The sequence below is a fragment of the Diceros bicornis genome, chromosome 10 (genome assembly GCF_020826845.1).
Source record: "Diceros bicornis minor isolate mBicDic1 chromosome 10, mDicBic1.mat.cur, whole genome shotgun sequence".
In the NCBI taxonomy this organism is placed as follows: domain Eukaryota; kingdom Metazoa; phylum Chordata; class Mammalia; order Perissodactyla; family Rhinocerotidae; genus Diceros; species Diceros bicornis.
In genome coordinates, this window is record NC_080749.1 from 39934756 (window position 1) to 39947691 (window position 12936).

A 12936-nucleotide genomic window follows, 5' to 3' on the forward strand; every position below is an offset into this window, starting at 1 on the left:
ATTAAACTCATTTATGCGAATTAAAATTGCATAGTGAAATAGAAAGAAAAAAACTGTTTGTAAAGATTTGAAATATTAAGCAAAAAGCTTTTAATCACAATAAAATTGTTCCTCTAACTTTTCAGTTCAAATATGAAAATGAGGGTTACCTGTGCTATGTATAGATGAAAAGTGTGCCGTTTCTGAGATCAGCTCCTGAATAGAGCATGAAAACTCAGACTCTGACTTTTCTACCAAAGCTGTCAATTGTGAAAGGAAAACAAAATCAGGCGAGAGTAAAATTAATCAATTATTTGGACAAGTGTTAAAAAAGAATTGTTTTCTCTGACTGAATTTTTTACATGGTTATAATAACAGGGTTCTTGATACAGCCTCAGTTTCTTATTTTTCAAAATATGCTACTGAGCATTATGGTTTCGGAAAAAACAGATTCTCATAGGAGGTCTAAATCCTCCGTTACCAAATAGGATGTGGACAATCTGAGGACGCAGAGCTATCTAGAGTGGTGCATTTCTAGAGAGGTGGGGTAGCAAGGGAGCAACGCTAGTTGACTGATGCACTGCTCATCCTTGATGTGGGACCCTAAATATGAGCTGAGGAATTTTATCAAATGCTCCACCTTTAAAGGATTTTCTTTCTTTTTAAGAAGACTTTTGAGAATAACATATTCACTTCCTTTTCATAAAAGCCTAGATAGGTTTAAGAATTATCTGTTCTTGCTTATGTTAGCTTTTTGCTTTTCGGAGCAAATTCCCTATGGCTAAGATATTAACCAGCTCACTATGAGTGTGTGTGTGTGTGTGTGTGTATACTTACACACACACACACAAACACACACATATTTTTAATTACTCTTTTCTTCAAGTTCTAACAAATCAGAAGATTTAATTATTTACTTACATAGCTTTCTAGTTCCCCAAATCTCACAAAATACCAACATCTACTTTGTTTTTGCAAACCTGATCTCTTGCATCTTAATCCATTTATGAAATGTCTGTTTTGATCAGACCTGCTGGAGAGGATCATATTCACACAAAGGACCCATTCTTTAAGTTCCAAGTGCTTTTTTACATGTTAGTAAATATCAGGCGATAGGAAATGAAATCAAAGTAGAGAAGCAGAAAGATGAAGTTTGGCTGGAAAGGTGTTTTGTCCTATTTATTTTAGCTGTTTGGAAATTAAAATGTGCCTTTGATTCATTTAGTGCTCCTTAATGTTTGGGCTGACTTATTAGAGGGTTTTCCCTTGTTCTCTCATTACACATGGCACACACACGCACACACACAAAATAGATGCTCAGTTACTATTTATGTATTATCATCTGCCAGGGTCTTTGAAATTTCTGTTTTGCATTGAAGACAAAGAATTCCTCTCTCTGACTGCTCATTGAGGGTTTCCTGACACAAGCACATAATTAACTCTTTGCTGGCCTAACTAATTTCTGCATTTTAAAAAGTAGCCAGATATGACAAAAGTAGAGCACTCAATCCACAGGGTGGCCATTAACTGCACTCCGTTACTGTATGTTCTCAATTCAGACCACAATTACTGTCAAGGAATTTCACTGGAAGCTCCTTCTTGTAGGCAAACAGGAATACTATTCATTAAAGAGCACTTTCAATAAAATACAATCTATATTTTTTAATGAATATTTGAGAAAGAAAATACAATCTTGGGTTCAGAAACCTGCAACATGGTTATTATTCTTTTAATAACATAGACTTTCTCATGTACATATACTGACAGAAGTAGGAGAAGGAGGCAGAAATGAGATGGCAGGCTTTAACTCAGAAGAAATGAAAAAGCCGAGCCACAGTAAACTAAGTCAATGTTAAATAAGGATTTCCTGGAACCACCTACAGCAGACACAGCTTCTATGGGTTTTATTGATGTCCCTGAGATAGCAGATTCTACTCAAATCTTTCAAGCCCAGTTAAATATGGGAACATGGGGCACTTCGGAGACCGAAGAAAACCAAGAGGCCCATCTAAAACTGTCCCTTGCTCCAAGAATTTGCCACTCTATGCCCAATTCTTCTTTCTCTTAATGTATTTTTAATTTTAGTGACTGCAATTTTCATATTTTCGGACTGTTGGTTCTGATAAAACACCTACTTGCAGTTTCTAGGAAATGATATCAGTAATGTTTAATACTCAAGAAAAATGTCTATAATTATTTCCCTCTAATGAACTCTAAATATGACTTTGGACTAAAAAACCAAAGACAAAAACAGGTGTGTGTGTGTGTGTCTGTGTGTGTGTCTACACACAGTATATGCACATATCCACAAACACACATATATCTGCAAGAAAAATGAGCTAGTGAATTTATTCAATGCAAGAGCAGTTTGTTCTGGGAGCACTCAACAGCAGTCCAGTTACATTGCCAATTGCTTCAAAGAGCAAAAGCACAAACAAGCGTGTTGGTAGAGATTGAGAGTGTTTCTTTGACAAGAAAATTCCAGGAATTCTGCTGCTCAAACAAACCGTCCATTGAAAATCTAAATTGCGCTTCTAGAAAACAACTAAACTACAATTTTTGAAGGAGTTAAAATAGGTGGAAATAACCTATTAAAGTATAATAAACTGCTGAGGGAAAAAAATGCAACATCTTATTAAAGAGAAGGAAGATCAGTAATTTAGAGTCTCCTACAGAAGACAACTCTTTCATAAAGGCCTGAATTCACAGTGTTAAATAATTTAAAATTATAGCATGCAAATCCACACCCCCCCCGAACTCCCCACAAAAGAAATCGAATGCCAGTTATCAAGATTGTCAACATCCCGGTGTTAATTTTGAATCATGTTTTAACTAATAAGATGATAGTTAATTTTGGAGTAAATTTACTGAAAATGAACATTTTTTTTTCTCCCTTTTATTTTGTTTGGTTGCCTATGGAGACCATGATTGGATCATACATTGATTGACCATTTGCAATTAGGAACATAGTACAAATACCTTTCAATATTTCCTAAAGCGGGTTGTTTCTCCTCCTGCCTATCATTGGCAAACGGAAAGGAAGAATTTAGAACTTCAGAGACAGCAGTTTGCCTGTGTGTGTCAGTCATGCATGGAGTGAAATGTGTTAACCTTTAAACAATTTGGGAGTGGATGCAGTTAATAGGTAGGACAGATAGTTACAAAGTCCTGATTAACTACAGAGCGAAGAGACATGTGGAAACTTGTCTGTGATGAAAGGGAAGAGACAGCAGCGATTATTTATCGTTCGAGAGACCAGGTCCCAGGGAACAGAATGAGGAAATTCTGAACAGCAACATTGCCCTCTTTCGGCAAAACAGTGCACAATGTGTTTACCTCACTCGCAGGTGAAAGCGTTTCTTCAGGACACAAGAATTTTCCATATCAAGAAAAATGACACGATCTCAAACAAAACCAAACACACAGAGGGAGAGAGTTCATCTAGATACCTGTAAACTAGACACAATTCGCATACAGAGTAAAGAAGCTTAAGCGATAGGCTCACAAAGAAGCCTTTAGACTCGGTTCTTCTGTGGTCCAGTCCCAGGGACAAATGATTTCTTTAACACTTGTATTTATCCCCGACAGCTTCAAGCCATCTGCAATGTAATCAGAATCAGGTAGCACTCAGAATGTGAACAAATAAAACAGAAGCTCGCTCTTTTCGAGCCACCAGTGCTTAAATGTGTGGGGAGTCTGCAGGCTGCCTGAAGTCACTGAGTTGAGAGCTGTTTCCGGCAGGAAAGACAACCTCTCGGTTTGTGCTTTGTGGCTCCAACGAAGCCTGCAATGAGTTAGGACAGTGAAGGAAATGGGCTTGATTACATCAAAAAGGAAAAGAAAACTGGCAAGAGGAGGCACAATGTTAAACTAATTACTTTTATTCGTGTCGTAGGTGCCAATGCCACTCTTTAAATAACACTAATTTCAGGCTCATCCTCCATTTCTAATTTCCTCTGTTTTTCAAGTTAGGGTTCTTTTCTGGCTAGATCCTTGTTATGGAATTTTTTAAAAAAGAATTTAGGAATATCTAGTACAAATGCAGGTGTACTGAAATAGTTTAGAAACTTATTATATTTTTCTCTCCCTGACTATGCAATTAATCACCATTCCTGCTAGTCCTAAGTATATCACCTTTGCTAGCTTACAGGCGAAATATATTTGAAGAAAGGTGCCTGTTTTGTGAATGCTCAGAATTCTCTTAGGGACTAGACAAAGCAAGTTCCTCATCTTTCTTTCAACAGTTTGAGATAAAATTTACTTCATGAAAGGAGAGTGAGCATCATGTTCCATTCTTTTTCATTTAACTAATTCTCACAAATAAAATATCAGTGAGGAGCAGTGAGTTTCTGCAGGAGGAAATCTAATGGTAAAATTAATAATTACAGTCTGAAGTAGGATAGGTAGCTCACATTTGTATTTGTGAACTTATTTTTCTTCTTTTTTTCATTCTTGTGATTTGGAATATCTGGATCGTTATGTACATGCTATCCTTATTGTGAAAGTCAGATTTGAAAGGAATTAGAGTTGAATGTTTACACCACATTTCCCTCATAAGATTCATCTGCAAAAAATGTTTGACTCACTCAACATGGCTCTGCAGAAAAATTCTGAGAAAATATTTTGAGCTTTCTTGCAATCAATTTGGAAAGGTCAGTAAATTCTATTAGCGCTAAAAGTTTACAAATGGCTATCATATAATTCATCTTATTTTATCTTTAAAAAAACCCAGTGAGGTAAGTAAGGATCTATTATTACCTCCTGTTGGCAGGTGAGGAATTGGGAGATCATAAAGTTAATGTGGCTAAGAGTCCAAAAAACCAGAGTTCTAATTTTTAATTTTTGTGCTCTTTTACTCATCCTCGTAGGTGAGATCATTTTAACGTATTTCCCTATCTGCCTTAAAAGAGAAGAGAGTGGAAAGGTAGGCCCCGAAGCCTCCTAATAGCATTTAAAACTTGAAACTATATAGAAAAACATTTTAAAAATGAAATGGAACTTGGGCCTTCCCGTTCATTCATATTTAGAAAGATCTAAAGCTGTGATATGATCTTAATAGAAGTATACTTCATAAGGAACCCATTCCATGAGGCAAAAACAAAGTTATTTACTTTCTCAACTCCTTTTGCGACATCGGTATGCTTCCAAGTGACAAATAAAGCCATCCATTAACGTCCTTCTTCTGTCACAGTCAAATCGACATTTCTCTCTCCTACATCCAGTGACACCTCACCACATTGTATCTATCAGCCTCTGCAGGATTCATACCTGAAGCAAAGGAAACTAATCTTCCAGCGGCAGTATCTGAGGGGCACACAGGTGGCAAAAGCAATTGTGGAGATCTGCCAACACACACAAACAGCACTACCAGGTAAGTCTTGCTAGACACCATTGTTCTGTTAGACCATATTTTCAGTGAATTCCCCTGTGAACCTAAGGAATTTGCTTACTATTACCTGTAGGAGAATATGTCCTTGTGCAAATTTCTCCTAGCCAAAATATGCAAGCCCTTATTATGGTAAGAAAGAACCCGTTCTCTACAGTCATCCATGTCTTTCTGCATGAATGTGTTCTCTAACCTTTGAGGCCAGCAACATAATTTTGTGTGTGTGTGTATGGGGATGGGAGGGATGTCATTTCTTCCAGGATAAAACAAGAAAAAAAAATCAGTAAGGTTGCTGCTTTTTACATATGGAAAGAGAAAGAAACAAATCTTTCCTGTCTCTATGAGTGCTGACATAGACACACACTATAGATTTAGAGTAACTTGTGTAGCCATTTCATTTTCACATAGGAAATATAATTCAAGCAAGATTCAAGCGACATATTCCAGCATGATGCTCAAGTTATAAATAATAATGGTTCCCAGTCTTTTTTTTTCTGGATCAAAATGAACCCAAAATGAGTCAAATAGGTATTGCTACTGTAATTTAATCAGTTGGTCAAATAGGAGTGCTTGTTATACTAGTGGCAAAAATCTGAAAAAATATTTTTTTTCACCTTTTAAAAAGATTTCTTAGTACATCTGGATCCTGGCTAGGAAAACAAGAAGTATCAAGATATCGTTAACAGTTACTGTCACAGATTTCTTTCAAGGAATCACACAATGTCTTATTAATATTCTGTAAAAATCTTTCTAATTTTGTAGGACTGCCTTCCTGTCCTGATTTTTGAAATGTCTTCAGACATTTTATAAGTAGCCAAATGTTTTATATACACTATGTTTATTTTTTGTTGTAGTCCTTAAAATTGGCTGTTTTCACATCCTCTGTGTGGCTTCTCAGTATTTCTATTAGTATTAATTTGGTCTTCTGGTTTAAGTGACCAGTTTAAATAATGATTTATGCCAGGTGAAGGAAAAATGAACTTCCAAAAGTGAGCAGGTACTCGCTGCAACATTGTTTAGGCTGGAGAATAATTTCATTTATTTACATCCTAAGTTGCAGAATTTTTGATGCTTAATGGAACGGAGCTGCAGTGGTTTCCAAACAATCTATATAAGCAGTCCCCTCATTCAGTGTGGGTTATGTTCAGAAACTTCATTTGTAAGTCACTTGTGTGGAACTCAGCATGCATTTTCCTGCAGCAATAATATCATAATGGTGATTAGGAGCTTAGGCCAACCTCCCCCTGACATTCAATGTTGTTGAAACATTGTTTTAGATTTTCAGAGAAAATCTATAAAAATTATGGGTGTTTTCACACTAATAATCAAACAACACAGGAAAATAATAAAATTGAAAAGGACTATTTTGGCAATGCTGGTGCTTGAGGAAAACAGGTTTAATTAGAGGAAGATGAGGATGTAGGTGGAGACTGTTGTGGAAATTCTGAAGGGGACTCCTGGGCCCACTCAAGGGCTCTAGCGGTGCCCGGTGCTGGCTTGTGATAGTGTCTAATTTCACTTCACAATTGGAGACTCTCCTTCGCTCTTTATTACAGGTGTATCATGAATGCTTATGAGCCATAATTGAGGCCATTGTTTCTCTGTGCTCACTCATGGAAGGAATTGCTAAGGGGGAAAAGGATTATTCTAAGGTAACTGTGCAGGAGATAGAAGAGGGAGAAAGGGAGTATTGTGTTTGGGAGGGAAAAACAGCATCAACGGCAATGACCACAACCACCGCCAAGGTTTCCTGAGGGGAAATAAACAGTTATAAATGGTTGTGAGAGGGAAAGATGAGCAGGCAGCATGTCCGGTCTGTGAAGGGAAGAGGTGTGTGGTTCAGACACATTCCCCCCCTGGACAGTGGATTTTCTCTAGAAAAAGCTAGGGAAAGGAAAGGTTAAGGTGGCTGGGTGTGTATAGGCTGAGTAAGGGATTCTTTCTTTGTCAGATACCCACAAGTTTGGAAATGTCTACTTTTTGTCTACTTTTTTTTAGGGAGTTATATTGTGAATGGAATGAGCTCCCTATGCTTGTCATGCTCTGTTTTAAAAATTTGTGAGCTCAATTACATATGTATGTATGAAACTGAGCTCACAAATTGTCTGAAAATGCATATGTATCTATTTACTCAAACTATTTACTTTGTTACTGTCTCTGAGCTCACTATTGAATTAGGCAGCAACAAATTAAGCATAATTAGATTAAGAAAACTTGTTTTTTTCCCATCCTAACTTCTCTGTGCACATCAAAGAATTTGTTACCCCATGGGATTTCAAAAAGGGCCCTAGTTGCACATTCTTTCAGAACTTACTTTTTATAAATTTTGAAAAATAATACATTGTAAAATGTTGAAAGCCAAATTACTTTGTACGTAGTTTGTAAGCTGTGTGTGTGTGTGTGTGTGTGTGTGTGTATAAAAACAAAACTGAACCTTGCAATGATATATGCATTTGAACAGAATTCTTAGCTGTAGATATAGAAAGGGAATATCCTCATTTTATTCCATTTCATTCATTGACCACTTTTGAAATATTGAAAATAATTCCCTATTAAAAATATTGAAAAACTTTGATGGCATGCTATGTAAAATGTAATATGAGTAAAGTCCTCCCAAGAAGCTTGCAAAATGGTTTCTATATAAATCCCACGAGTCAGATGAGAGGACTAAGCCTCAGAGATGTTACATAATTTGTCCAAGATTCCACATATGTTGCCTGGTGGAGAGATTCAAACACAAATCTGCTTTATTCAAAATCCACTGCTCCTTACAATAATGTTAAATATGCTTTAAAATGGACTCTAATGCAGAGAGTACTTAGGATTAAAAAAACCACAAATTTTCTTATTTAATATAGTTACACTTACTTTGTTGTTGCCTAGTTCAATAGTGAGCTCCGAGTGCTGTGACAACAAAGTACACAGTTCTATCCCCCATGGTCTGATTGGTGATTTTGCTCCTTTTGTGATGAGACGTCCTCTAGCTGATTCAGAAAATCAGTGCCCTCGGTCAGAAGGAGTTCAAGTGAGGGAGCTCAGGTAGATTTTTTACACAATCATTACCACTACTGAAAAAACTTCAAATTATTGTTATGTATGGCCAGTTTTACCTTTCCACAGAAAAAAAGACAATGTTTTTGTTAGCTTAGAGATATTGTTGATCAATGGAGTTACATATTACTGAATAGTCACCAAGGTTGTATTTAACATTTGCTTTCTTTCATTACTGGCTTTAAGTCATATTAATCAACTTCCAGTTTACAGTGACCTGCTAGACACACATGTTTCCTCTGGTTCTTCCCAGGACCCTCCTTCTGCCTGAATAAATGCATACAAGTACAAAAAGAAATAATCTCTTAATGGAGAAGAGATTTTTGAGAGTTGAGTCGGAAATAAACAAGAGATTTCAACAAATTTCTGAAAGATAGAAAGCAGACGAGCATGGCTGAATGGATGAGAGAGGAAAGCTGCAGCCTGGAACACAGTACAACAGAGCTACAGAGAAGTTTGAAGCAGTTTTCTCTCCATGAAATTATTGGGAAAACGTGGGCCCAAAGTTAGTGCTCAATGGAGAGGGCTGGTCTGAGATTCAGAGATGAAAACAGAGGAATAAGTTAAAAACCTTTACAAAGGCCAAATACACCTATGGCTCCATAGGTAAGCAACATTTACCTCCAGGTAGAAAACAGATAAGTCTTCTCTAAAGAAATGGCCTAAAATGTCTGTTGAAAACTAAGACTTTGGGGCACTGATGCTCTTCTCATTCCTGAACTCAAGGGATTCAGAAATGAGTCAGGTCTCTATCTGAGATAACCTGCCCTGCCCCACACAGAACTCGCAATTGGAATTCTCACTCAGAGGTGAGACTTACAGAAAAATAATCCTATGGATCTTATGACTCAGGTAACCCATACTAGCTACCAATTTCTTCAATCTTATGCACAAAGCATCACTAGAAAGGTGCATACTAGTAATACTAAAGAGAAAGACTGAGGGAAACAAACAGAAAAATGAATACAGGAAGAAACAGATTATTCAGGAAACAGCAAGGGATTTAATATACACTGATGCAGGGCTACTCAAAGTGTGCTCCAAAGCCTGGCTGTCAGTACACAACTATTTGTTACTGTTCCTAGAGATGTAAGAAGCTTGTGTCAGAATCTAAACCAGCCATGGCATTAAGCACAATCTTGAATTAGCTGCTTGCTTTTCTTAACTTTTTTTTCTTTTGTTTTTTACAGTAAGACTTGCTCCATGAAGACAGAAGAGCACTCATTTACATTGTGATGCAAGACTGGGATCTTGAATAGCACATCTAACATCCTCAAAGAGATTTGAGAAAATATGGCACCTAGGAAACAAGTACAAAACCCAAGACATTATAAAAAGAAGATGGAGAATAAGAACAAGGATATTTTGATTAGCAATTATAAAAAATTGAAATATTTGAAGATAACCTGAAAGACTTTCCAAAAAAGAAAAAGAAAGGCAAAGAGACAGAAATTATAGAAAATAAATAAGAAAGAAGCCAGCAACCCAGGAGGTCCAACATTCCACTAATTAGTGTTCAGAAAAAAGAGAACAGTAAAAGAAGACAGAAGGAAACTATCAAAGATAATATAGAAGAGAATTTTCCAATGATGATAAAGGATAAGTTTTCCGATTAAAAGCATATCTGATTGGCTAGTGCAATGAATTTAAAAAATCCAATCCACACCTGAACACTTAACTTTGAAATTTTAGGAAATAAATAGAAGATCTTAAAATTTTCCAGAGTAAAAAACAGAAGAAATATGAGTTATACAAGTGGATTCTAGGATATTACAATGTTCTTAATGTTCTGAATATACCAAAGAAAATATACATAGATATACATACACATATATATTCAATATACAGTTTTATAACCAATTAACTTTTCATTACATGAGGACAGTATAAAGACATTGTCATACCTACAAGAACTCAGAAAGTTTACTTCACCTGCATCCCTTTAAAACGATGTTACTTAAAGATATACTGCAACAAAGCAAAGGTGTCTTCTAAGAATGAGGAACAAATGAGATCAATCCAGGAGCATGTAATTTAATTCAATAGAGAAGAGAAGAGAGGTTTGAGAATGACAATTGTACACCACCCCATTAATAACCAATCAAGACTGGAACCAGAGGATAGAAGGTTCTGGAAGGAAGTTTCATGGAAAAAGGAGGACTTGATAAATTAGATAGTATTATTAGAACTCAAAAAAATTGTGGCTACAAAAAAGACAAATAGTATTTTTTAAAGAAGGAAATAAATTCTAGGAAGAAAATATTTTCAAGAAAATCATGATGAGACAACTGAAAATATGATCATTTAAATCCATAATTGTAGCACAAGAAAAGAGAATCCATTTTTGTTGTTGTTGTTCTTATTATTGAAATTAGGAACGTTTTTCATCAAGTCATCCAGAGGTAGTAACAGTTGAGCAAGAGAGAAGAAAACATATTTCTAGCATACTTATTGGCTCAGCAGTGAAAAATCTTTACATAGCCACAAAAATGTAATGCTTAACACTATTTTCCAATTCGTAGAGTCAATCCATGGCCAGAGTTTGGAGGACAGTTTTGCATGTAGAGCAGAATGCAAATGTTACCAATATTAGCAAGGTAAAAATGCAAGAGTAATAGACAGATGGTAGGATATGGAAGGTGGGAAAAACAATAGAGGAAGAGCTGGAGGAACCAATGTCTTTATCTGACAAAGGGAGGGACAAAGTAATATTATTGAAAGTGATGCATCAGACTTCACACCAAGGCAGTATAACTTCATGTTTTGAAATATCCCCTTCTATTCAAATCATATAGTTGTTCTTGACAATATGATTCCATGATATGCTCCCATAAACCCCTCTGAAACGGTATAGTTTCCCTGGACTTCAGGGATGTTGAGAGCGATCTAATCATCAAGTTACTACAATCACTCCTATCCTGAACTGTGGTAGGCAGAATAATACACTCTCCCGAAAGATGTCCATGTCCTAATTCCAGAATCTGCTAATATGTTACCTTATGGATCAAAATGTAATTTGCAAATGTGATTAAGTTAAGAATATTGAGATAGGAATATTATCTTGGATTATCCCATGGTCCTAGTGTAATCACAAGAGGGATTCCCTTATAAGAGGGAAGCAGGAAGTTTAGAGTCAGAGGGAGAGATTTGAAGATGCTACCCTGCAGGCTTTTGAAGATGGATGGAAGGGCCAAGAAATTCAGGAGGCCCTTAGAAGCTGGAAGAGCCAAGGAACTAAATTCTCCATTAGGGCCTCCAGAAGGAACACAGACCTGATTCAGAACACAGATTTCTGATCTCCAGAACTGTAACATAATAAATTTGTGTGGTTTTATGACACTTAGTTTGTGGTACAGCATCAATTGGAAACTAATACACAAAGTAATTTACACAGCCCATTAAGAGAATGGATTCCTACTGTTTCTCTGTCCAAGGTTACTTTCAAGCATTATGGTCAAAATGCGGTAGAGGCCAGATGATATAGATGTGCAACCACATGATGTTGATCCGCTCAGAATTTCTGAGTAGTGTTTCAATCCTAGCCACACATTTGAAGCATCTGAGGTGCTTTAAAAAATATCATATGCCCTACAGTAGAACAATTAAATCAGAATCTCTGAAAGTGTGGCCTGGGCATTAATATCTTAGAGTTGGAAACCATTCGTCTGCATTGACTCAAGAACGTCATTGGGAAACACAAGAGATGGTACTGTACACAGAACCTCTAAAACATGCAGGACAGTATAAGACCTTATTAATAGCCCACATTCTCCTCTTGTTCACCCCATGCTCTGCCTCTATATGATGTTTCTCCACCTGTAATTGCTATATGCTTTCCTCTCTATAATATAATTACCAAAAAATAGGAATCATTTTGTCAAGACATACAGGAATGCTGCCTGGGCAATTCTGAAACCTTTTCTCAACTTGATCAACTCAGACTGAGATCTTCTCTCTCCTCACTCTTTATGTCAGAAAAATGAAAAATACTCTACTAGTTCTGCCAGCTTCTCTTCTCTATCTGTTAGATCCTATTAACATGTCCTTTGTTTTAACATGCCCTAAATTTGTTAATTCATTTTATGTCTACTACCTCCACTGCATACTATCCTGCTGTCTATACAACTTATTCTCATTCTGAAAGTCTCCTCTGTCTAATTATGTACAGAAAGAGATAAAATTAAAAAGACGGTCACATTCAAAAGCTAAGTAAACCTCACTGTCAATCTGAACCAGAAGAGAAATATAAAGCAGTAAGTAGGGCAGAGGCTGCTGAGTAGTGGGTCTGTTAGTTGAGGAATGAGGTTCAAGGACGAAGGGTCTAGAGGAAAGGTCATGCTTGAAATCAGAGACTAGAATAGGGCATCCCTAACCTAGAAAGTAAGCTGAATAGAATTGTAACAGATCATTGACTGAGAGTAAGGCCTGTGTAAATTGAACCGAATTTCTAAAAAAAAGGAGAAAGAGACTCAACCTTGCATCTGATGCCTGGGTCAAGTCTCCCACTAGTTCAAGTATCT

At 36.5% G+C, this 12936-nt stretch overlaps 1 long non-coding RNA gene across 1 annotated transcript in view; it reads left to right on the top strand.

The window, feature by feature from the left end:
• LOC131410744 (uncharacterized) overlaps positions 1–11683 on the top strand; it is a 49946-nt gene extending 38263 nt beyond the window's left edge. The window contains exons 2-3 of the long non-coding RNA XR_009221406.1: positions 5230–5350; positions 9607–11683. This is a non-coding gene — a long non-coding RNA (uncharacterized LOC131410744). The remainder of the gene's footprint in view (positions 1–5229; positions 5351–9606) is intronic.
• The last annotated feature ends 1253 nt before the right edge of the window (positions 11684–12936 follow it).